The 23,738-nt window shown below is 43.3% G+C and overlaps 31 non-coding genes across 31 annotated transcripts; all 31 read right to left on the reverse strand.

Annotated features, from left to right (window-relative positions):
* Window positions 1–141: 141 nt before the first annotated feature.
* On the reverse strand, window positions 142–213 carry trnaw-cca. Its single transcript has one exon. It is a non-coding gene; the product is annotated as a tRNA-Trp (tRNA).
* A 693-nt stretch (window positions 214–906) lies between these two features.
* On the reverse strand, window positions 907–978 carry trnaw-cca. Its single transcript has one exon. It is a non-coding gene; the product is annotated as a tRNA-Trp (tRNA).
* A 693-nt stretch (window positions 979–1,671) lies between these two features.
* trnaw-cca lies at window positions 1,672–1,743 on the reverse strand. Its single transcript has one exon. It is a non-coding gene; the product is annotated as a tRNA-Trp (tRNA).
* A 693-nt stretch (window positions 1,744–2,436) lies between these two features.
* On the reverse strand, window positions 2,437–2,508 carry trnaw-cca. Its single transcript has one exon. It is a non-coding gene; the product is annotated as a tRNA-Trp (tRNA).
* A 693-nt stretch (window positions 2,509–3,201) lies between these two features.
* trnaw-cca lies at window positions 3,202–3,273 on the reverse strand. The gene has a single exon. It is a non-coding gene; the product is annotated as a tRNA-Trp (tRNA).
* A 693-nt stretch (window positions 3,274–3,966) lies between these two features.
* Window positions 3,967–4,038, reverse strand: trnaw-cca. The gene has a single exon. It is a non-coding gene; the product is annotated as a tRNA-Trp (tRNA).
* A 691-nt stretch (window positions 4,039–4,729) lies between these two features.
* On the reverse strand, window positions 4,730–4,801 carry trnaw-cca. Its single transcript has one exon. It is a non-coding gene; the product is annotated as a tRNA-Trp (tRNA).
* A 692-nt stretch (window positions 4,802–5,493) lies between these two features.
* Window positions 5,494–5,565, reverse strand: trnaw-cca. The gene has a single exon. It is a non-coding gene; the product is annotated as a tRNA-Trp (tRNA).
* Window positions 5,566–6,258: 693 nt separating this feature from the next.
* On the reverse strand, window positions 6,259–6,330 carry trnaw-cca. Its single transcript has one exon. It is a non-coding gene; the product is annotated as a tRNA-Trp (tRNA).
* A 693-nt stretch (window positions 6,331–7,023) lies between these two features.
* Window positions 7,024–7,095, reverse strand: trnaw-cca. The gene has a single exon. It is a non-coding gene; the product is annotated as a tRNA-Trp (tRNA).
* Window positions 7,096–7,788: 693 nt separating this feature from the next.
* On the reverse strand, window positions 7,789–7,860 carry trnaw-cca. Its single transcript has one exon. It is a non-coding gene; the product is annotated as a tRNA-Trp (tRNA).
* A 693-nt stretch (window positions 7,861–8,553) lies between these two features.
* trnaw-cca lies at window positions 8,554–8,625 on the reverse strand. The gene has a single exon. It is a non-coding gene; the product is annotated as a tRNA-Trp (tRNA).
* A 693-nt stretch (window positions 8,626–9,318) lies between these two features.
* On the reverse strand, window positions 9,319–9,390 carry trnaw-cca. Its single transcript has one exon. It is a non-coding gene; the product is annotated as a tRNA-Trp (tRNA).
* A 695-nt stretch (window positions 9,391–10,085) lies between these two features.
* Window positions 10,086–10,157, reverse strand: trnaw-cca. Its single transcript has one exon. It is a non-coding gene; the product is annotated as a tRNA-Trp (tRNA).
* A 690-nt stretch (window positions 10,158–10,847) lies between these two features.
* On the reverse strand, window positions 10,848–10,919 carry trnaw-cca. Its single transcript has one exon. It is a non-coding gene; the product is annotated as a tRNA-Trp (tRNA).
* Window positions 10,920–11,612: 693 nt separating this feature from the next.
* On the reverse strand, window positions 11,613–11,684 carry trnaw-cca. Its single transcript has one exon. It is a non-coding gene; the product is annotated as a tRNA-Trp (tRNA).
* A 693-nt stretch (window positions 11,685–12,377) lies between these two features.
* On the reverse strand, window positions 12,378–12,449 carry trnaw-cca. The gene has a single exon. It is a non-coding gene; the product is annotated as a tRNA-Trp (tRNA).
* Window positions 12,450–13,142: 693 nt separating this feature from the next.
* trnaw-cca lies at window positions 13,143–13,214 on the reverse strand. Its single transcript has one exon. It is a non-coding gene; the product is annotated as a tRNA-Trp (tRNA).
* A 692-nt stretch (window positions 13,215–13,906) lies between these two features.
* trnaw-cca lies at window positions 13,907–13,978 on the reverse strand. Its single transcript has one exon. It is a non-coding gene; the product is annotated as a tRNA-Trp (tRNA).
* Window positions 13,979–14,671: 693 nt separating this feature from the next.
* On the reverse strand, window positions 14,672–14,743 carry trnaw-cca. The gene has a single exon. It is a non-coding gene; the product is annotated as a tRNA-Trp (tRNA).
* Window positions 14,744–15,436: 693 nt separating this feature from the next.
* trnaw-cca lies at window positions 15,437–15,508 on the reverse strand. Its single transcript has one exon. It is a non-coding gene; the product is annotated as a tRNA-Trp (tRNA).
* Window positions 15,509–16,201: 693 nt separating this feature from the next.
* trnaw-cca lies at window positions 16,202–16,273 on the reverse strand. Its single transcript has one exon. It is a non-coding gene; the product is annotated as a tRNA-Trp (tRNA).
* A 694-nt stretch (window positions 16,274–16,967) lies between these two features.
* trnaw-cca lies at window positions 16,968–17,039 on the reverse strand. The gene has a single exon. It is a non-coding gene; the product is annotated as a tRNA-Trp (tRNA).
* Window positions 17,040–17,732: 693 nt separating this feature from the next.
* On the reverse strand, window positions 17,733–17,804 carry trnaw-cca. Its single transcript has one exon. It is a non-coding gene; the product is annotated as a tRNA-Trp (tRNA).
* Window positions 17,805–18,496: 692 nt separating this feature from the next.
* Window positions 18,497–18,568, reverse strand: trnaw-cca. The gene has a single exon. It is a non-coding gene; the product is annotated as a tRNA-Trp (tRNA).
* Window positions 18,569–19,261: 693 nt separating this feature from the next.
* On the reverse strand, window positions 19,262–19,333 carry trnaw-cca. The gene has a single exon. It is a non-coding gene; the product is annotated as a tRNA-Trp (tRNA).
* Window positions 19,334–20,026: 693 nt separating this feature from the next.
* Window positions 20,027–20,098, reverse strand: trnaw-cca. The gene has a single exon. It is a non-coding gene; the product is annotated as a tRNA-Trp (tRNA).
* A 694-nt stretch (window positions 20,099–20,792) lies between these two features.
* On the reverse strand, window positions 20,793–20,864 carry trnaw-cca. Its single transcript has one exon. It is a non-coding gene; the product is annotated as a tRNA-Trp (tRNA).
* Window positions 20,865–21,557: 693 nt separating this feature from the next.
* On the reverse strand, window positions 21,558–21,629 carry trnaw-cca. Its single transcript has one exon. It is a non-coding gene; the product is annotated as a tRNA-Trp (tRNA).
* Window positions 21,630–22,321: 692 nt separating this feature from the next.
* Window positions 22,322–22,393, reverse strand: trnaw-cca. Its single transcript has one exon. It is a non-coding gene; the product is annotated as a tRNA-Trp (tRNA).
* A 692-nt stretch (window positions 22,394–23,085) lies between these two features.
* Window positions 23,086–23,157, reverse strand: trnaw-cca. Its single transcript has one exon. It is a non-coding gene; the product is annotated as a tRNA-Trp (tRNA).
* Window positions 23,158–23,738: the final 581 nt, after the last annotated feature.

The following is a 23,738-nucleotide window of genomic DNA, read 5'->3' on the forward strand; positions in this document are numbered from 1 at the left end:
CCACATTTTTGTGAGAGACTATTTTCATCAAAAGCAGCATTGGTTTGTTCGTTTCCGTGCGAGATTAGTACTGTAAAGCCACATCGGTACTTGTGCTGATTCACGGAGTAAAGGCGGCAGAGATTGCACACATAAAAACCATGACCACGACGTGAGTTGAACACGCAACCTTCTGATCTGGAGTCAGACGCGCTACCATTGCGCCACGAGGTCTTCTACTGCTAACATCTTTGGAGAGGATGCCTAGTTCAGATTTCGATGACTGTATAATTTGGAATGGAGGCCTGGTTCTATGGGGAAATGAACCATCTGACAATGCCACCCCCATCAGCACGTGCCTCTGCCCGGCAGGTTAAGTGTATGAAAACAAGCCTGAAACAAAGTCTAAAGACTGTTGACATCTAGTGGTAGCCATAGGAACTGCAATCTGGGTCCTAACCCATTAGAAACTCAAAAGGCATTCAATTGAAAACTACCCACATCAAAAAAATCCCACCTCCTGGATACATTTTCCTCAGGTTTTCGCCTGCCATATCAGTTCTGTTATACTCAGAGACATCATTTTAACAGTTTTGGAAACTGTAGAGTGTGTTCTATCCAGATCTACCATTTATATGCATATCCTAGTTTCTGGGCCTGAGTAACAGGCAGTTTACTTAGGGAATGTTTCTCATCCAGGTGTCAAAAAACTGCCCCCAAGCATACATTAAACTACCTGTTCGAAGACTGACAATCACATGATTTCATTTAGGATTTTGCAGTGTGCCACATTTTTGTGAGAGACTATTTTCATCAAAAGCAGCATTGGTTTGTTCGTTTCCGTGCGAGATTAGTACTGTAAAGCCACATCGGTACTTGTGCTGATTCACGGAGTAAAGGCGGCAGAGATTGCACACATAAAAACCATGACCACGACGTGAGTTGAACACGCAACCTTCTGATCTGGAGTCAGACGCGCTACCATTGCGCCACGAGGTCTTCTACTGCTAACATCTTTGGAGAGGATGCCTAGTTCAGATTTCGATGACTGTATAATTTGGAATGGAGGCCTGGTTCTATGGGGAAATGAACCATCTGACAATGCCACCCCCATCAGCACGTGCCTCTGCCCGGCAGGTTAAGTGTATGAAAACAAGCCTGAAACAAAGTCTAAAGACTGTTGACATCTAGTGGTAGCCATAGGAACTGCAATCTGGGTCCTAACCCATTAGAAACTCAAAAGGCATTCAATTGAAAACTACCCACATCAAAAAAATCCCACCTCCTGGATACATTTTCCTCAGGTTTTCGCCTGCCATATCAGTTCTGTTATACTCAGAGACATCATTTTAACAGTTTTGGAAACTTTAGAGTGTGTTCTATCCAGATCTACCATTTATATGCATATCCTAGTTTCTGGGCCTGAGTAACAGGCAGTTTACTTAGGGAATGTTTCTCATCCAGGTGTCAAAAAACTGCCCCCAAGCATACATTAAACTACCTGTTCGAAGACTGACAATCACATGATTTCATTTAGGATTTTGCAGTGTGCCACATTTTTGTGAGAGACTATTTTCATCAAAAGCAGCATTGGTTTGTTCGTTTCCGTGCGAGATTAGTACTGTAAAGCCACATCGGTACTTGTGCTGATTCACGGAGTAAAGGCGGCAGAGATTGCACACATAAAAACCATGACCACGACGTGAGTTGAACACGCAACCTTCTGATCTGGAGTCAGACGCGCTACCATTGCGCCACGAGGTCTTCTACTGCTAACATCTTTGGAGAGGATGCCTAGTTCAGATTTCGATGACTGTATAATTTGGAATGGAGGCCTGGTTCTATGGGGAAATGAACCATCTGACAATGCCACCCCCATCAGCACGTGCCTCTGCCCGGCAGGTTAAGTGTATGAAAACAAGCCTGAAACAAAGTCTAAAGACTGTTGACATCTAGTGGTAGCCATAGGAACTGCAATCTGGGTCCTAACCCATTAGAAACTCAAAAGGCATTCAATTGAAAACTACCCACATCAAAAAAATCCCACCTCCTGGATACATTTTCCTCAGGTTTTCGCCTGCCATATCAGTTCTGTTATACTCAGAGACATCATTTTAACAGTTTTGGAAACTTTAGAGTGTGTTCTATCCAGATCTACCATTTATATGCATATCCTAGTTTCTGGGCCTGAGTAACAGGCAGTTTACTTAGGGAATGTTTCTCATCCAGGTGTCAAAAAACTGCCCCCAAGCATACATTAAACTACCTGTTCGAAGACTGACAATCACATGATTTCATTTAGGATTTTGCAGTGTGCCACATTTTTGTGAGAGACTATTTTCATCAAAAGCAGCATTGGTTTGTTCGTTTCCGTGCGAGATTAGTACTGTAAAGCCACATCGGTACTTGTGCTGATTCACGGAGTAAAGGCGGCAGAGATTGCACACATAAAAACCATGACCACGACGTGAGTTGAACACGCAACCTTCTGATCTGGAGTCAGACGCGCTACCATTGCGCCACGAGGTCTTCTACTGCTAACATCTTTGGAGAGGATGCCTAGTTCAGATTTCGATGACTGTATAATTTGGAATGGAGGCCTGGTTCTATGGGGAAATGAACCATCTGACAATGCCACCCCCATCAGCACGTGCCTCTGCCCGGCAGGTTAAGTGTATGAAAACAAGCCTGAAACAAAGTCTAAAGACTGTTGACATCTAGTGGTAGCCATAGGAACTGCAATCTGGGTCCTAACCCATTAGAAACTCAAAAGGCATTCAATTGAAAACTACCCACATCAAAAAAATCCCACCTCCTGGATACATTTTCCTCAGGTTTTCGCCTGCCATATCAGTTCTGTTATACTCAGAGACATCATTTTAACAGTTTTGGAAACTTAGAGTGTGTTCTATCCAGATCTACCATTTATATGCATATCCTAGTTTCTGGGCCTGAGTAACAGGCAGTTTACTTAGGGAATGTTTCTCATCCAGGTGTCAAAAAACTGCCCCCAAGCATACATTAAACTACCTGTTCGAAGACTGACAATCACATGATTTCATTTAGGATTTTGCAGTGTGCCACATTTTTGTGAGAGACTATTTTCATCAAAAGCAGCATTGGTTTGTTCGTTTCCCGTGCGAGATTAGTACTGTAAAGCCACATCGGTACTTGTGCTGATTCACGGAGTAAAGGCGGCAGAGATTGCACACATAAAAACCATGACCACGACGTGAGTTGAACACGCAACCTTCTGATCTGGAGTCAGACGCGCTACCATTGCGCCACGAGGTCTTCTACTGCTAACATCTTTGGAGAGGATGCCTAGTTCAGATTTCGATGACTGTATAATTTGGAATGGAGGCCTGGTTCTATGGGGAAATGAACCATCTGACAATGCCACCCCCATCAGCACGTGCCTCTGCCCGGCAGGTTAAGTGTATGAAAACAAGCCTGAAACAAAGTCTAAAGACTGTTGACATCTAGTGGTAGCCATAGGAACTGCAATCTGGGTCCTAACCCATTAGAAACTCAAAAGGCATTCAATTGAAAACTACCCACATCAAAAAAATCCCACCTCCTGGATACATTTTCCTCAGGTTTTCGCCTGCCATATCAGTTCTGTTATACTCAGAGACATCATTTTAACAGTTTTGGAAACTTTAGAGTGTGTTCTATCCAGATCTACCATTTATATGCATATCCTAGTTTCTGGGCCTGAGTAACAGGCAGTTTACTTAGGGAATGTTTCTCATCCAGGTGTCAAAAAACTGCCCCCAAGCATACATTAAACTACCTGTTCGAAGACTGACAATCACATGATTTCATTTAGGATTTTGCAGTGTGCCACATTTTTGTGAGAGACTATTTTCATCAAAAGCAGCATTGGTTTGTTCGTTTCCGTGCGAGATTAGTACTGTAAAGCCACATCGGTACTTGTGCTGATTCACGGAGTAAAGGCGGCAGAGATTGCACACATAAAAACCATGACCACGACGTGAGTTGAACACGCAACCTTCTGATCTGGAGTCAGACGCGCTACCATTGCGCCACGAGGTCTTCTACTGCTAACATCTTTGGAGAGGATGCCTAGTTCAGATTTCGATGACTGTATAATTTGGAATGGAGGCCTGGTTCTATGGGGAAATGAACCATCTGACAATGCCACCCCCATCAGCACGTGCCTCTGCCCGGCAGGTTAAGTGTATGAAAACAAGCCTGAAACAAAGTCTAAAGACTGTTGACATCTAGTGGTAGCCATAGGAACTGCAATCTGGGTCCTAACCCATTAGAAACTCAAAAGGCATTCAATTGAAAACTACCCACATCAAAAAAATCCCACCTCCTGGATACATTTTCCTCAGGTTTTCGCCTGCCATATCAGTTCTGTTATACTCAGAGACATCATTTTAACAGTTTTGGAAACTTTAGAGTGTGTTCTATCCAGATCTACCATTTATATGCATATCCTAGTTTCTGGGCCTGAGTAACAGGCAGTTTACTTAGGGAATGTTTCTCATCCAGGTGTCAAAAAACTGCCCCCAAGCATACATTAAACTACCTGTTCGAAGACTGACAATCACATGATTTCATTTAGGATTTTGCAGTGTGCCACATTTTGTGAGAGACTATTTTCTCAAAAGCAGCATTGGTTTGTTCGTTTCCGTGCGAGATTAGTACTGTAAAGCCACATCGGTACTTGTGCTGATTCACGGAGTAAAGGCGGCAGAGATTGCACACATAAAAACCATGACCACGACGTGAGTTGAACACGCAACCTTCTGATCTGGAGTCAGACGCGCTACCATTGCGCCACGAGGTCTTCTACTGCTAACATCTTTGGAGAGGATGCCTAGTTCAGATTTCGATGACTGTATAATTTGGAATGGAGGCCTGGTTCTATGGGGAAATGAACCATCTGACAATGCCACCCCCATCAGCACGTGCCTCTGCCCGGCAGGTTAAGTGTATGAAAACAAGCCTGAAACAAAGTCTAAAGACTGTTGACATCTAGTGGTAGCCATAGGAACTGCAATCTGGGTCCTAACCCATTAGAAACTCAAAAGGCATTCAATTGAAAACTACCCACATCAAAAAAATCCCACCTCCTGGATACATTTTCCTCAGGTTTTCGCTGCCATATCAGTTCTGTTATACTCAGAGACATCATTTTAACAGTTTTGGAAACTTTAGAGTGTGTTCTATCCAGATCTACCATTTATATGCATATCCTAGTTTCTGGGCCTGAGTAACAGGCAGTTTACTTAGGGAATGTTTCTCATCCAGGTGTCAAAAAACTGCCCCCAAGCATACATTAAACTACCTGTTCGAAGACTGACAATCACATGATTTCATTTAGGATTTTGCAGTGTGCCACATTTTTGTGAGAGACTATTTTCATCAAAAGCAGCATTGGTTTGTTCGTTTCCGTGCGAGATTAGTACTGTAAAGCCACATCGGTACTTGTGCTGATTCACGGAGTAAAGGCGGCAGAGATTGCACACATAAAAACCATGACCACGACGTGAGTTGAACACGCAACCTTCTGATCTGGAGTCAGACGCGCTACCATTGCGCCACGAGGTCTTCTACTGCTAACATCTTTGGAGAGGATGCCTAGTTCAGATTTCGATGACTGTATAATTTGGAATGGAGGCCTGGTTCTATGGGGAAATGAACCATCTGACAATGCCACCCCCATCAGCACGTGCCTCTGCCCGGCAGGTTAAGTGTATGAAAACAAGCCTGAAACAAAGTCTAAAGACTGTTGACATCTAGTGGTAGCCATAGGAACTGCAATCTGGGTCCTAACCCATTAGAAACTCAAAAGGCATTCAATTGAAAACTACCCACATCAAAAAAATCCCACCTCCTGGATACATTTTCCTCAGGTTTTCGCCTGCCATATCAGTTCTGTTATACTCAGAGACATCATTTTAACAGTTTTGGAAACTGTAGAGTGTGTTCTATCCAGATCTACCATTTATATGCATATCCTAGTTTCTGGGCCTGAGTAACAGGCAGTTTACTTAGGGAATGTTTCTCATCCAGGTGTCAAAAAACTGCCCCCAAGCATACATTAAACTACCTGTTCGAAGACTGACAATCACATGATTTCATTTAGGATTTTGCAGTGTGCCACATTTTTGTGAGAGACTATTTTCATCAAAAGCAGCATTGGTTTGTTCGTTTCCGTGCGAGATTAGTACTGTAAAGCCACATCGGTACTTGTGCTGATTCACGGAGTAAAGGCGGCAGAGATTGCACACATAAAAACCATGACCACGACGTGAGTTGAACACGCAACCTTCTGATCTGGAGTCAGACGCGCTACCATTGCGCCACGAGGTCTTCTACTGCTAACATCTTTGGAGAGGATGCCTAGTTCAGATTTCGATGACTGTATAATTTGGAATGGAGGCCTGGTTCTATGGGGAAATGAACCATCTGACAATGCCACCCCCATCAGCACGTGCCTCTGCCCGGCAGGTTAAGTGTATGAAAACAAGCCTGAAACAAAGTCTAAAGACTGTTGACATCTAGTGGTAGCCATAGGAACTGCAATCTGGGTCCTAACCCATTAGAAACTCAAAAGGCATTCAATTGAAAACTACCCACATCAAAAAAATCCCACCTCCTGGATACATTTTCCTCAGGTTTTCGCCTGCCATATCAGTTCTGTTATACTCAGAGACATCATTTTAACAGTTTTGGAAACTGTAGAGTGTGTTCTATCCAGATCTACCATTTATATGCATATCCTAGTTTCTGGGCCTGAGTAACAGGCAGTTTACTTAGGGAATGTTTCTCATCCAGGTGTCAAAAAACTGCCCCCAAGCATACATTAAACTACCTGTTCGAAGACTGACAATCACATGATTTCATTTAGGATTTTGCAGTGTGCCACATTTTTGTGAGAGACTATTTTCATCAAAAGCAGCATTGGTTTGTTCGTTTCCGTGCGAGATTAGTACTGTAAAGCCACATCGGTACTTGTGCTGATTCACGGAGTAAAGGCGGCAGAGATTGCACACATAAAAACCATGACCACGACGTGAGTTGAACACGCAACCTTCTGATCTGGAGTCAGACGCGCTACCATTGCGCCACGAGGTCTTCTACTGCTAACATCTTTGGAGAGGATGCCTAGTTCAGATTTCGATGACTGTATAATTTGGAATGGAGGCCTGGTTCTATGGGGAAATGAACCATCTGACAATGCCACCCCCATCAGCACGTGCCTCTGCCCGGCAGGTTAAGTGTATGAAAACAAGCCTGAAACAAAGTCTAAAGACTGTTGACATCTAGTGGTAGCCATAGGAACTGCAATCTGGGTCCTAACCCATTAGAAACTCAAAAGGCATTCAATTGAAAACTACCCACATCAAAAAAATCCCACCTCCTGGATACATTTTCCTCAGGTTTTCGCCTGCCATATCAGTTCTGTTATACTCAGAGACATCATTTTAACAGTTTTGGAAACTTTAGAGTGTGTTCTATCCAGATCTACCATTTATATGCATATCCTAGTTTCTGGGCCTGAGTAACAGGCAGTTTACTTAGGGAATGTTTCTCATCCAGGTGTCAAAAAACTGCCCCCAAGCATACATTAAACTACCTGTTCGAAGACTGACAATCACATGATTTCATTTAGGATTTTGCAGTGTGCCACATTTTTGTGAGAGACTATTTTCATCAAAAGCAGCATTGGTTTGTTCGTTTCCGTGCGAGATTAGTACTGTAAAGCCACATCGGTACTTGTGCTGATTCACGGAGTAAAGGCGGCAGAGATTGCACACATAAAAACCATGACCACGACGTGAGTTGAACACGCAACCTTCTGATCTGGAGTCAGACGCGCTACCATTGCGCCACGAGGTCTTCTACTGCTAACATCTTTGGAGAGGATGCCTAGTTCAGATTTCGATGACTGTATAATTTGGAATGGAGGCCTGGTTCTATGGGGAAATGAACCATCTGACAATGCCACCCCCATCAGCACGTGCCTCTGCCCGGCAGGTTAAGTGTATGAAAACAAGCCTGAAACAAAGTCTAAAGACTGTTGACATCTAGTGGTAGCCATAGGAACTGCAATCTGGGTCCTAACCCATTAGAAACTCAAAAGGCATTCAATTGAAAACTACCCACATCAAAAAAATCCCACCTCCTGGATACATTTTCCTCAGGTTTTCGCCTGCCATATCAGTTCTGTTATACTCAGAGACATCATTTTAACAGTTTTGGAAACTTTAGAGTGTGTTCTATCCAGATCTACCATTTATATGCATATCCTAGTTTCTGGGCCTGAGTAACAGGCAGTTTACTTAGGGAATGTTTCTCATCCAGGTGTCAAAAAACTGCCCCCAAGCATACATTAAACTACCTGTTCGAAGACTGACAATCACATGATTTCATTTAGGATTTTGCAGTGTGCCACATTTTTGTGAGAGACTATTTTCATCAAAAGCAGCATTGGTTTGTTCGTTTCCGTGCGAGATTAGTACTGTAAAGCCACATCGGTACTTGTGCTGATTCACGGAGTAAAGGCGGCAGAGATTGCACACATAAAAACCATGACCACGACGTGAGTTGAACACGCAACCTTCTGATCTGGAGTCAGACGCGCTACCATTGCGCCACGAGGTCTTCTACTGCTAACATCTTTGGAGAGGATGCCTAGTTCAGATTTCGATGACTGTATAATTTGGAATGGAGGCCTGGTTCTATGGGGAAATGAACCATCTGACAATGCCACCCCCATCAGCACGTGCCTCTGCCCGGCAGGTTAAGTGTATGAAAACAAGCCTGAAACAAAGTCTAAAGACTGTTGACATCTAGTGGTAGCCATAGGAACTGCAATCTGGGTCCTAACCCATTAGAAACTCAAAAGGCATTCAATTGAAAACTACCCACATCAAAAAAATCCCACCTCCTGGATACATTTTCCTCAGGTTTTCGCCTGCCATATCAGTTCTGTTATACTCAGAGACATCATTTTAACAGTTTTGGAAACTTTAGAGTGTGTTCTATCCAGATCTACCATTTATATGCATATCCTAGTTTCTGGGCCTGAGTAACAGGCAGTTTACTTAGGGAATGTTTCTCATCCAGGTGTCAAAAAACTGCCCCCAAGCATACATTAAACTACCTGTTCGAAGACTGACAATCACATGATTTCATTTAGGATTTTGCAGTGTGCCACATTTTTGTGAGAGACTATTTTCATCAAAAGCAGCATTGGTTTGTTCGTTTCCGTGCGAGATTAGTACTGTAAAGCCACATCGGTACTTGTGCTGATTCACGGAGTAAAGGCGGCAGAGATTGCACACATAAAAACCATGACCACGACGTGAGTTGAACACGCAACCTTCTGATCTGGAGTCAGACGCGCTACCATTGCGCCACGAGGTCTTCTACTGCTAACATCTTTGGAGAGGATGCCTAGTTCAGATTTCGATGACTGTATAATTTGGAATGGAGGCCTGGTTCTATGGGGAAATGAACCATCTGACAATGCCACCCCCATCAGCACGTGCCTCTGCCCGGCAGGTTAAGTGTATGAAAACAAGCCTGAAACAAAGTCTAAAGACTGTTGACATCTAGTGGTAGCCATAGGAACTGCAATCTGGGTCCGAAACCCATTAGAAACTCAAAAGGCATTCAATTGAAAACTACCCACATCAAAAAAATCCCACCTCCTGGATACATTTTCCTCAGGTTTTCGCCTGCCATATCAGTTCTGTTATACTCAGAGACATCATTTTAAACAGTTTTGGAAACTGTAGAGTGTGTTCTATCCAGATCTACCATTTATATGCATATCCTAGTTTCTGGGCCTGAGTAACAGGCAGTTTACTTAGGGAATGTTTCTCATCCAGGTGTCAAAAAACTGCCCCCAAGCATACATTAAACTACCTGTTCGAAGACTGACAATCACATGATTTCATTTAGGATTTTGCAGTGTGCCACATTTTTGTGAGAGACTATTTTCATCAAAAGCAGCATTGGTTTGTTCGTTTCCGTGCGAGATTAGTACTGTAAAGCCACATCGGTACTTGTGCTGATTCACGGAGTAAAGGCGGCAGAGATTGCACACATAAAAACCATGACCACGACGTGAGTTGAACACGCAACCTTCTGATCTGGAGTCAGACGCGCTACCATTGCGCCACGAGGTCTTCTACTGCTAACATCTTTGGAGAGGATGCCTAGTTCAGATTTCGATGACTGTATAATTTGGAATGGAGGCCTGGTTCTATGGGGAAATGAACCATCTGACAATGCCACCCCCATCAGCACGTGCCTCTGCCCGGCAGGTTAAGTGTATGAAAACAAGCCTGAAACAAAGTCTAAAGACTGTTGACATCTAGTGGTAGCCATAGGAACTGCAATCTGGGTCCTAACCCATTAGAAACTCAAAAGGCATTCAATTGAAAACTACCCACATCAAAAAAATCCCACCTCCTGGATACATTTTCCTCAGGTTTTCGCCTGCCATATCAGTTCTGTTATACTCAGAGACATCATTTTAACAGTTTTGGAAACTTAGAGTGTGTTCTATCCAGATCTACCATTTATATGCATATCCTAGTTTCTGGGCCTGAGTAACAGGCAGTTTACTTAGGGAATGTTTCATCCAGGTGTCAAAAAACTGCCCCCAAGCATACATTAAACTACCTGTTCGAAGACTGACAATCACATGATTTCATTTAGGATTTTGCAGTGTGCCACATTTTTGTGAGAGACTATTTTCATCAAAAGCAGCATTGGTTTGTTCGTTTCCGTGCGAGATTAGTACTGTAAAGCCACATCGGTACTTGTGCTGATTCACGGAGTAAAGGCGGCAGAGATTGCACACATAAAAACCATGACCACGACGTGAGTTGAACACGCAACCTTCTGATCTGGAGTCAGACGCGCTACCATTGCGCCACGAGGTCTTCTACTGCTAACATCTTTGGAGAGGATGCCTAGTTCAGATTTCGATGACTGTATAATTTGGAATGGAGGCCTGGTTCTATGGGGAAATGAACCATCTGACAATGCCACCCCCATCAGCACGTGCCTCTGCCCGGCAGGTTAAGTGTATGAAAACAAGCCTGAAACAAAGTCTAAAGACTGTTGACATCTAGTGGTAGCCATAGGAACTGCAATCTGGGTCCTAACCCATTAGAAACTCAAAAGGCATTCAATTGAAAACTACCCACATCAAAAAAATCCCACCTCCTGGATACATTTTCCTCAGGTTTTCGCCTGCCATATCAGTTCTGTTATACTCAGAGACATCATTTTAACAGTTTTGGAAACTTTAGAGTGTGTTCTATCCAGATCTACCATTTATATGCATATCCTAGTTTCTGGGCCTGAGTAACAGGCAGTTTACTTAGGGAATGTTTCTCATCCAGGTGTCAAAAAACTGCCCCCAAGCATACATTAAACTACCTGTTCGAAGACTGACAATCACATGATTTCATTTAGGATTTTGCAGTGTGCCACATTTTTGTGAGAGACTATTTTCATCAAAAGCAGCATTGGTTTGTTCGTTTCCGTGCGAGATTAGTACTGTAAAGCCACATCGGTACTTGTGCTGATTCACGGAGTAAAGGCGGCAGAGATTGCACACATAAAAACCATGACCACGACGTGAGTTGAACACGCAACCTTCTGATCTGGAGTCAGACGCGCTACCATTGCGCCACGAGGTCTTCTACTGCTAACATCTTTGGAGAGGATGCCTAGTTCAGATTTCGATGACTGTATAATTTGGAATGGAGGCCTGGTTCTATGGGGAAATGAACCATCTGACAATGCCACCCCCATCAGCACGTGCCTCTGCCCGGCAGGTTAAGTGTATGAAAACAAGCCTGAAACAAAGTCTAAAGACTGTTGACATCTAGTGGTAGCCATAGGAACTGCAATCTGGGTCCTAACCCATTAGAAACTCAAAAGGCATTCAATTGAAAACTACCCACATCAAAAAAATCCCACCTCCTGGATACATTTTCCTCAGGTTTTCGCCTGCCATATCAGTTCTGTTATACTCAGAGACATCATTTTAACAGTTTTGGAAACTTTAGAGTGTGTTCTATCCAGATCTACCATTTATATGCATATCCTAGTTTCTGGGCCTGAGTAACAGGCAGTTTACTTAGGGAATGTTTCTCATCCAGGTGTCAAAAAACTGCCCCCAAGCATACATTAAACTACCTGTTCGAAGACTGACAATCACATGATTTCATTTAGGATTTTGCAGTGTGCCACATTTTTGTGAGAGACTATTTTCATCAAAAGCAGCATTGGTTTGTTCGTTTCCGTGCGAGATTAGTACTGTAAAGCCACATCGGTACTTGTGCTGATTCACGGAGTAAAGGCGGCAGAGATTGCACACATAAAAACCATGACCACGACGTGAGTTGAACACGCAACCTTCTGATCTGGAGTCAGACGCGCTACCATTGCGCCACGAGGTCTTCTACTGCTAACATCTTTGGAGAGGATGCCTAGTTCAGATTTCGATGACTGTATAATTTGGAATGGAGGCCTGGTTCTATGGGGAAATGAACCATCTGACAATGCCACCCCCATCAGCACGTGCCTCTGCCCGGCAGGTTAAGTGTATGAAAACAAGCCTGAAACAAAGTCTAAAGACTGTTGACATCTAGTGGTAGCCATAGGAACTGCAATCTGGGTCCTAACCCATTAGAAACTCAAAAGGCATTCAATTGAAAACTACCCACATCAAAAAAATCCCACCTCCTGGATACATTTTCCTCAGGTTTTCGCCTGCCATATCAGTTCTGTTATACTCAGAGACATCATTTTAACAGTTTTGGAAACTGTAGAGTGTGTTCTATCCAGATCTACCATTTATATGCATATCCTAGTTTCTGGGCCTGAGTAACAGGCAGTTTACTTAGGGAATGTTTCTCATCCAGGTGTCAAAAAACTGCCCCCAAGCATACATTAAACTACCTGTTCGAAGACTGACAATCACATGATTTCATTTAGGATTTTGCAGTGTGCCACATTTTTGTGAGAGACTATTTTCATCAAAAGCAGCATTGGTTTGTTCGTTTCCGTGCGAGATTAGTACTGTAAAGCCACATCGGTACTTGTGCTGATTCACGGAGTAAAGGCGGCAGAGATTGCACACATAAAAACCATGACCACGACGTGAGTTGAACACGCAACCTTCTGATCTGGAGTCAGACGCGCTACCATTGCGCCACGAGGTCTTCTACTGCTAACATCTTTGGAGAGGATGCCTAGTTCAGATTTCGATGACTGTATAATTTGGAATGGAGGCCTGGTTCTATGGGGAAATGAACCATCTGACAATGCCACCCCCATCAGCACGTGCCTCTGCCCGGCAGGTTAAGTGTATGAAAACAAGCCTGAAACAAAGTCTAAAGACTGTTGACATCTAGTGGTAGCCATAGGAACTGCAATCTGGGTCCTAACCCATTAGAAACTCAAAAGGCATTCAATTGAAAACTACCCACATCAAAAAATCCCACCTCCTGGATACATTTTCCTCAGGTTTTCGCCTGCCATATCAGTTCTGTTATACTCAGAGACATCATTTTAACAGTTTTGGAAACTTTAGAGTGTGTTCTATCCAGATCTACCATTTATATGCATATCCTAGTTTCTGGGCCTGAGTAACAGGCAGTTTACTTAGGGAATGTTTCTCATCCAGGTGTCAAAAAACTGCCCCCAAGCATACATTAAACTACCTGTTCGAAGACTGACAATCACATGATTTCATTTAGGATTTTGCAGTGTGCCACATTTTTGTGAGAGACTATTTTCATCAAAAGCAGCATTGGTTTGTTCGTTTCCGTGCGAGATTAGTACTGTAAAGCCACATCGGTACTTGTGCTGATTCACGGAGTAAAGGCGGCAGAGATTGCACACATAAAAACCATGACCACGACGTGAGTTGAACACGCAACCTTCTGATCTGGAGTCAGACGCGCTACCATTGCGCCACGAGGTCTTCTACTGCTAACATCTTTGGAGAGGATGCCTAGTTCAGATTTCGATGACTGTATAATTTGGAATGGAGGCCTGGTTCTATGGGGAAATGAACCATCTGACAATGCCACCCCCATCAGCACGTGCCTCTGCCCGGCAGGTTAAGTGTATGAAAACAAGCCTGAAACAAAGTCTAAAGACTGTTGACATCTAGTGGTAGCCATAGGAACTGCAATCTGGGTCCTAACCCATTAGAAACTCAAAAGGCATTCAATTGAAAACTACCCACATCAAAAAAATCCCACCTCCTGGATACATTTTCCTCAGGTTTTCGCCTGCCATATCAGTTCTGTTATACTCAGAGACATCATTTTAACAGTTTTGGAAACTTTAGAGTGTGTTCTATCCAGATCTACCATTTATATGCATATCCTAGTTTCTGGGCCTGAGTAACAGGCAGTTTACTTAGGGAATGTTTCTCATCCAGGTGTCAAAAAACTGCCCCCAAGCATACATTAAACTACCTGTTCGAAGACTGACAATCACATGATTTCATTTAGGATTTTGCAGTGTGCCACATTTTTGTGAGAGACTATTTTCATCAAAAGCAGCATTGGTTTGTTCGTTTCCGTGCGAGATTAGTACTGTAAAGCCACATCGGTACTTGTGCTGATTCACGGAGTAAAGGCGGCAGAGATTGCACACATAAAAACCATGACCACGACGTGAGTTGAACACGCAACCTTCTGATCTGGAGTCAGACGCGCTACCATTGCGCCACGAGGTCTTCTACTGCTAACATCTTTGGAGAGGATGCCTAGTTCAGATTTCGATGACTGTATAATTTGGAATGGAGGCCTGGTTCTATGGGGAAATGAACCATCTGACAATGCCACCCCCATCAGCACGTGCCTCTGCCCGGCAGGTTAAGTGTATGAAAACAAGCCTGAAACAAAGTCTAAAGACTGTTGACATCTAGTGGTAGCCATAGGAACTGCAATCTGGGTCCTAACCCATTAGAAACTCAAAAGGCATTCAATTGAAAACTACCCACATCAAAAAAATCCCACCTCCTGGATACATTTTCCTCAGGTTTTCGCCTGCCATATCAGTTCTGTTATACTCAGAGACATCATTTTAACAGTTTTGGAAACTGTAGAGTGTGTTCTATCCAGATCTACCATTTATATGCATATCCTAGTTTCTGGGCCTGAGTAACAGGCAGTTTACTTAGGGAATGTTTCTCATCCAGGTGTCAAAAAACTGCCCCCAAGCATACATTAAACTACCTGTTCGAAGACTGACAATCACATGATTTCATTTAGGATTTTGCAGTGTGCCACATTTTTGTGAGAGACTATTTTCATCAAAAGCAGCATTGGTTTGTTCGTTTCCGTGCGAGATTAGTACTGTAAAGCCACATCGGTACTTGTGCTGATTCACGGAGTAAAGGCGGCAGAGATTGCACACATAAAAACCATGACCACGACGTGAGTTGAACACGCAACCTTCTGATCTGGAGTCAGACGCGCTACCATTGCGCCACGAGGTCTTCTACTGCTAACATCTTTGGAGAGGATGCCTAGTTCAGATTTCGATGACTGTATAATTTGGAATGGAGGCCTGGTTCTATGGGGAAATGAACCATCTGACAATGCCACCCCCATCAGCACGTGCCTCTGCCCGGCAGGTTAAGTGTATGAAAACAAGCCTGAAACAAAGTCTAAAGACTGTTGACATCTAGTGGTAGCCATAGGAACTGCAATCTGGGTCCTAACCCATTAGAAACTCAAAAGGCATTCAATTGAAAACTACCCACATCAAAAAAATCCCACCTCCTGGATACATTTTCCTCAGGTTTTCGCCTGCCATATCAGTTCTGTTATACTCAGAGACATCATTTTAACAGTTTTGGAAACTGTAGAGTGTGTTCTATCCAGATCTACCATTTATATGCATATCCTAGTTTCTGGGCCTGAGTAACAGGCAGTTTACTTAGGGAATGTTTCTCATCCAGGTGTCAAAAAACTGCCCCCAAGCATACATTAAACTACCTGTTCGAAGACTGACAATCACATGATTTCATTTAGGATTTTGCAGTGTGCCACATTTTTGTGAGAGACTATTTTCATCAAAAGCAGCATTGGTTTGTTCGTTTCCGTGCGAGATTAGTACTGTAAAGCCACATCGGTACTTGTGCTGATTCACGGAGTAAAGGCGGCAGAGATTGCACACATAAAAACCATGACCACGACGTGAGTTGAACACGCAACCTTCTGATCTGGAGTCAGACGCGCTACCATTGCGCCACGAGGTCTTCTACTGCTAACATCTTTGGAGAGGATGCCTAGTTCAGATTTCGATGACTGTATAATTTGGAATGGAGGCCTGGTTCTATGGGGAAATGAACCATCTGACAATGCCACCCCCATCAGCACGTGCCTCTGCCCGGCAGGTTAAGTGTATGAAAACAAGCCTGAAACAAAGTCTAAAGACTGTTGACATCTAGTGGTAGCCATAGGAACTGCAATCTGGGTCCTAACCCATTAGAAACTCAAAAGGCATTCAATTGAAAACTACCCACATCAAAAAAATCCCACCTCCTGGATACATTTTCCTCAGGTTTTCGCCTGCCATATCAGTTCTGTTATACTCAGAGACATCATTTTAACAGTTTTGGAAACTTTAGAGTGTGTTCTATCCAGATCTACCATTTATATGCATATCCTAGTTTCTGGGCCTGAGTAACAGGCAGTTTACTTAGGGAATGTTTCTCATCCAGGTGTCAAAAAACTGCCCCCAAGCATACATTAAACTACCTGTTCGAAGACTGACAATCACATGATTTCATTTAGGATTTTGCAGTGTGCCACATTTTTGTGAGAGACTATTTTCATCAAAAGCAGCATTGGTTTGTTCGTTTCCGTGCGAGATTAGTACTGTAAAGCCACATCGGGTACTTGTGCTGATTCACGGAGTAAAGGCGGCAGAGATTGCACACATAAAAACCATGACCACGACGTGAGTTGAACACGCAACCTTCTGATCTGGAGTCAGACGCGCTACCATTGCGCCACGAGGTCTTCTACTGCTAACATCTTTGGAGAGGATGCCTAGTTCAGATTTCGATGACTGTATAATTTGGAATGGAGGCCTGGTTCTATGGGGAAATGAACCATCTGACAATGCCACCCCCATCAGCACGTGCCTCTGCCCGGCAGGTTAAGTGTATGAAAACAAGCCTGAAACAAAGTCTAAAGACTGTTGACATCTAGTGGTAGCCATAGGAACTGCAATCTGGGTCCTAACCCATTAGAAACTCAAAAGGCATTCAATTGAAAACTACCCACATCAAAAAAATCCCACCTCCTGGATACATTTTCCTCAGGTTTTCGCCTGCCATATCAGTTCTGTTATACTCAGAGACATCATTTTAACAGTTTTGGAAACTTTAGAGTGTGTTCTATCCAGATCTACCATTTATATGCATATCCTAGTTTCTGGGCCTGAGTAACAGGCAGTTTACTTAGGGAATGTTTCTCATCCAGGTGTCAAAAAACTGCCCCCAAGCATACATTAAACTACCTGTTCGAAGACTGACAATCACATGATTTCATTTAGGATTTTGCAGTGTGCCACATTTTTGTGAGAGACTATTTTCATCAAAAGCAGCATTGGTTTGTTCGTTTCCGTGCGAGATTAGTACTGTAAAGCCACATCGGTACTTGTGCTGATTCACGGAGTAAAGGCGGCAGAGATTGCACACATAAAAACCATGACCACGACGTGAGTTGAACACGCAACCTTCTGATCTGGAGTCAGACGCGCTACCATTGCGCCACGAGGTCTTCTACTGCTAACATCTTTGGAGAGGATGCCTAGTTCAGATTTCGATGACTGTATAATTTGGAATGGAGGCCTGGTTCTATGGGGAAATGAACCATCTGACAATGCCACCCCCATCAGCACGTGCCTCTGCCCGGCAGGTTAAGTGTATGAAAACAAGCCTGAAACAAAGTCTAAAGACTGTTGACATCTAGTGGTAGCCATAGGAACTGCAATCTGGGTCCTAACCCATTAGAAACTCAAAAGGCATTCAATTGAAAACTACCCACATCAAAAAATCCCACCTCCTGGATACATTTTCCTCAGGTTTTCGCCTGCCATATCAGTTCTGTTATACTCAGAGACATCATTTTAACAGTTTTGGAAACTTTAGAGTGTGTTCTATCCAGATCTACCATTTATATGCATATCCTAGTTTCTGGGCCTGAGTAACAGGCAGTTTACTTAGGGAATGTTTCTCATCCAGGTGTCAAAAAACTGCCCCCAAGCATACATTAAACTACCTGTTCGAAGACTGACAATCACATGATTTCATTTAGGATTTTGCAGTGTGCACACATTTTGTGAGAGACTATTTTCATCAAAAGCAGCATTGGTTTGTTCGTTTCCGTGCGAGATTAGTACTGTAAAGCCACATCGGTACTTGTGCTGATTCACGGAGTAAAGGCGGCAGAGATTGCACACATAAAAACCATGACCACGACGTGAGTTGAACACGCAACCTTCTGATCTGGAGTCAGACGCGCTACCATTGCGCCACGAGGTCTTCTACTGCTAACATCTTTGGAGAGGATGCCTAGTTCAGATTTCGATGACTGTATAATTTGGAATGGAGGCCTGGTTCTATGGGGAAATGAACCATCTGACAATGCCACCCCCATCAGCACGTGCCTCTGCCCGGCAGGTTAAGTGTATGAAAACAAGCCTGAAACAAAGTCTAAAGACTGTTGACATCTAGTGGTAGCCATAGGAACTGCAATCTGGGTCCTAACCCATTAGAAACTCAAAAGGCATTCAATTGAAAACTACCCACATCAAAAAAATCCCACCTCCTGGATACATTTTCCTCAGGTTTTCGCCTGCCATATCAGTTCTGTTATACTCAGAGACATCATTTTAACAGTTTTGGAAACTGTAGAGTGTGTTCTATCCAGATCTACCATTTATATGCATATCCTAGTTTCTGGGCCTGAGTAACAGGCAGTTTACTTAGGGAATGTTTCTCATCCAGGTGTCAAAAAACTGCCCCCAAGCATACATTAAACTACCTGTTCGAAGACTGACAATCACATGATTTCATTTAGGATTTTGCAGTGTGCCACATTTTTGTGAGAGACTATTTTCATCAAAAGCAGCATTGGTTTGTTCGTTTCCGTGCGAGATTAGTACTGTAAAGCCACATCGGTACTTGTGCTGATTCACGGAGTAAAGGCGGCAGAGATTGCACACATAAAAACCATGACCACGACGTGAGTTGAACACGCAACCTTCTGATCTGGAGTCAGACGCGCTACCATTGCGCCACGAGGTCTTCTACTGCTAACATCTTTGGAGAGGATGCCTAGTTCAGATTTCGATGACTGTATAATTTGGAATGGAGGCCTGGTTCTATGGGGAAATGAACCATCTGACAATGCCACCCCCATCAGCACGTGCCTCTGCCCGGCAGGTTAAGTGTATGAAAACAAGCCTGAAACAAAGTCTAAAGACTGTTGACATCTAGTGGTAGCCATAGGAACTGCAATCTGGGTCCTAACCCATTAGAAACTCAAAAGGCATTCAATTGAAAACTACCCACATCAAAAAAATCCCACCTCCTGGATACATTTTCCTCAGGTTTTCGCCTGCCATATCAGTTCTGTTATACTCAGAGACATCATTTTAACAGTTTTGGAAACTTTAGAGTGTGTTCTATCCAGATCTACCATTTATATGCATATCCTAGTTTCTGGGCCTGAGTAACAGGCAGTTTACTTAGGGAATGTTTCTCATCCAGGTGTCAAAAAACTGCCCCCAAGCATACATTAAACTACCTGTTCGAAGACTGACAATCACATGATTTCATTTAGGATTTTGCAGTGTGCCACATTTTTGTGAGAGACTATTTTCATCAAAAGCAGCATTGGTTTGTTCGTTTCCGTGCGAGATTAGTACTGTAAAGCCACATCGGTACTTGTGCTGATTCACGGAGTAAAGGCGGCAGAGATTGCACACATAAAAACCATGACCACGACGTGAGTTGAACACGCAACCTTCTGATCTGGAGTCAGACGCGCTACCATTGCGCCACGAGGTCTTCTACTGCTAACATCTCTTGGAGAGGATGCCTAGTTCAGATTTCGATGACTGTATAATTTGGAATGGAGGCCTGGTTCTATGGGGAAATGAACCATCTGACAATGCCACCCCCATCAGCACGTGCCTCTGCCCGGCAGGTTAAGTGTATGAAAACAAGCCTGAAACAAAGTCTAAAGACTGTTGACATCTAGTGGTAGCCATAGGAACTGCAATCTGGGTCCTAACCCATTAGAAACTCAAAAGGCATTCAATTGAAAACTACCCACATCAAAAAAATCCCACCTCCTGGATACATTTTCCTCAGGTTTTCGCCTGCCATATCAGTTCTGTTATACTCAGAGACATCATTTTAACAGTTTTGGAAACTTTAGAGTGTGTTCTATCCAGATCTACCATTTATATGCATATCCTAGTTTCTGGGCCTGAGTAACAGGCAGTTTACTTAGGGAATGTTTCTCATCCAGGTGTCAAAAAACTGCCCCCAAGCATACATTAAACTACCTGTTCGAAGACTGACAATCACATGATTTCATTTAGGATTTTGCAGTGTGCCACATTTTTGTGAGAGACTATTTTCATCAAAAGCAGCATTGGTTTGTTCGTTTCCGTGCGAGATTAGTACTGTAAAGCCACATCGGTACTTGTGCTGATTCACGGAGTAAAGGCGGCAGAGATTGCACACATAAAAACCATGACCACGACGTGAGTTGAACACGCAACCTTCTGATCTGGAGTCAGACGCGCTACCATTGCGCCACGAGGTCTTCTACTGCTAACATCTTTGGAGAGGATGCCTAGTTCAGATTTTGATGACTGTATAATTTGGAATGGAGGCCTGGTTCTATGGGGAAATGAACCATCTGACAATGCCACCCCCATCAGCACGTGCCTCTGCCCGGCAGGTTAAGTGTATGAAAACAAGCCTGAAACAAAGTCTAAAGACTGTTGACATCTAGTGGTAGCCATAGGAACTGCAATCTGGGTCCTAACCCATTAGAAACTCAAAAGGCATTCAATTGAAAACTACCCACATCAAAAAATCCCACCTCCTGGATACATTTTCCTCAGGTTTTCGCCTGCCATATCAGTTCTGTTATACTCAGAGACATCATTTTAACAGTTTTGGAAACTTTAGAGTGTGTTCTATCCAGATCTACCATTTATATGCATATCCTAGTTTCTGGGCCTGAGTAACAGGCAGTTTACTTAGGGAATGTTTCTCATCCAGGTGTCAAAAAACTGCCCCCAAGCATACATTAAACTACCTGTTCGAAGACTGACAATCACATGATTTCATTTAGGATTTTGCAGTGTGTGCACATTTTTGTGAGAGACTATTTTCATCAAAAGCAGCATTGGTTTGTTCGTTTCCGTGCGAGATTAGTACTGTAAAGCCACATCGGTACTTGTGCTGATTCACGGAGTAAAGGCGGCAGAGATTGCACACATAAAAACCATGACCACGACGTGAGTTGAACACGCAACCTTCTGATCTGGAGTCAGACGCGCTACCATTGCGCCACGAGGTCTTCTACTGCTAACATCTTTGGAGAGGATGCCTAGTTCAGATTTCGATGACTGTATAATTTGGAATGGAGGCCTGGTTCTATGGGGAAATGAACCATCTGACAATGCCACCCCCATCAGCACGTGCCTCTGCCCGGCAGGTTAAGTGTATGAAAACAAGCCTGAAACAAAGTCTAAAGACTGTTGACATCTAGTGGTAGCCATAGGAACTGCAATCTGGGTCCTAACCCATTAGAAACTCAAAAGGCATTCAATTGAAAACTACCCACATCAAAAAAATCCCACCTCCTGGATACATTTTCCTCAGGTTTTCGCCTGCCATATCAGTTCTGTTATACTCAGAGACATCATTTTAACAGTTTTGGAAACTTAGAGTGTGTTCTATCCAGATCTACCATTTATATGCATATCCTAGTTTCTGGGCCTGAGTAACAGGCAGTTTACTTAGGGAATGTTTCTCATCCAGGTGTCAAAAAACTGCCCCCAAGCATACATTAAACTACCTGTTCGAAGACTGACAATCACATGATTTCATTTAGGATTTTGCAGTGTGCCACATTTTTGTGAGAGACTATTTTCATCAAAAGCAGCATTGGTTTGTTCGTTTCCGTGCGAGATTAGTACTGTAAAGCCACATCGGTACTTGTGCTGATTCACGGAGTAAAGGCGGCAGAGATTGCACACATAAAAACCATGACCACGACGTGAGTTGAACACGCAACCTTCTGATCTGGAGTCAGACGCGCTACCATTGCGCCACGAGGTCTTCTACTGCTAACATCTTTGGAGAGGATGCCTAGTTCAGATTTCGATGACTGTATAATTTGGAATGGAGGCCTGGTTCTATGGGGAAATGAACCATCTGACAATGCCACCCCCATCAGCACGTGCCTCTGCCCGGCAGGTTAAGTGTATGAAAACAAGCCTGAAACAAAGTCTAAAGACTGTTGACATCTAGTGGTAGCCATAGGAACTGCAATCTGGGTCCTAACCCATTAGAAACTCAAAAGGCATTCAATTGAAAACTACCCACATCAAAAAATCCCACCTCCTGGATACATTTTCCTCAGGTTTTCGCCTGCCATATCAGTTCTGTTATACTCAGAGACATCATTTTAACAGTTTTGGAAACTTTAGAGTGTGTTCTATCCAGATCTACCATTTATATGCATATCCTAGTTTCTGGGCCTGAGTAACAGGCAGTTTACTTAGGGAATGTTTCTCATCCAGGTGTCAAAAAACTGCCCCCAAGCATACATTAAACTACCTGTTCGAAGACTGACAATCACATGATTTCATTTAGGATTTTGCAGTGTGCCACATTTTTGTGAGAGACTATTTTCATCAAAAGCAGCATTGGTTTGTTCGTTTCCGTGCGAGATTAGTACTGTAAAGCCACATCGGTACTTGTGCTGATTCACGGAGTAAAGGCGGCAGAGATTGCACACATAAAAACCATGACCACGACGTGAGTTGAACACGCAACCTTCTGATCTGGAGTCAGACGCGCTACCATTGCGCCACGAGGTCTTCTACTGCTAACATCTTTGGAGAGGATGCCTAGTTCAGATTTCGATGACTGTATAATTTGGAATGGAGGCCTGGTTCTATGGGGAAATGAACCATCTGACAATGCCACCCCCATCAGCACGTGCCTCTGCCCGGCAGGTTAAGTGTATGAAAACAAGCCTGAAACAAAGTCTAAAGACTGTTGACATCTAGTGGTAGCCATAGGAACTGCAATCTGGGTCCTAACCCATTAGAAACTCAAAAGGCATTCAATTGAAAACTACCCACATCAAAAAAATCCCACCTCCTGGATACATTTTCCTCAGGTTTTCGCCTGCCATATCAGTTCTGTTATACTCAGAGACATCATTTTAACAGTTTTGGAAACTTTAGAGTGTGTTCTATCCAGATCTACCATTTATATGCATATCCTAGTTTCTGGGCCTGAGTAACAGGCAGTTTACTTAGGGAATGTTTCTCATCCAGGTGTCAAAAAACTGCCCCCAAGCATACATTAAACTACCTGTTCGAAGACTGACAATCACATGATTTCATTTAGGATTTTGCAGTGTGCCACATTTTTGTGAGAGACTATTTTCATC

Source organism: Oncorhynchus gorbuscha, linkage group LG08 (genome assembly GCF_021184085.1).
Source record: "Oncorhynchus gorbuscha isolate QuinsamMale2020 ecotype Even-year linkage group LG08, OgorEven_v1.0, whole genome shotgun sequence".
Taxonomy (NCBI): Eukaryota; Metazoa; Chordata; class Actinopteri; order Salmoniformes; family Salmonidae; genus Oncorhynchus; species Oncorhynchus gorbuscha.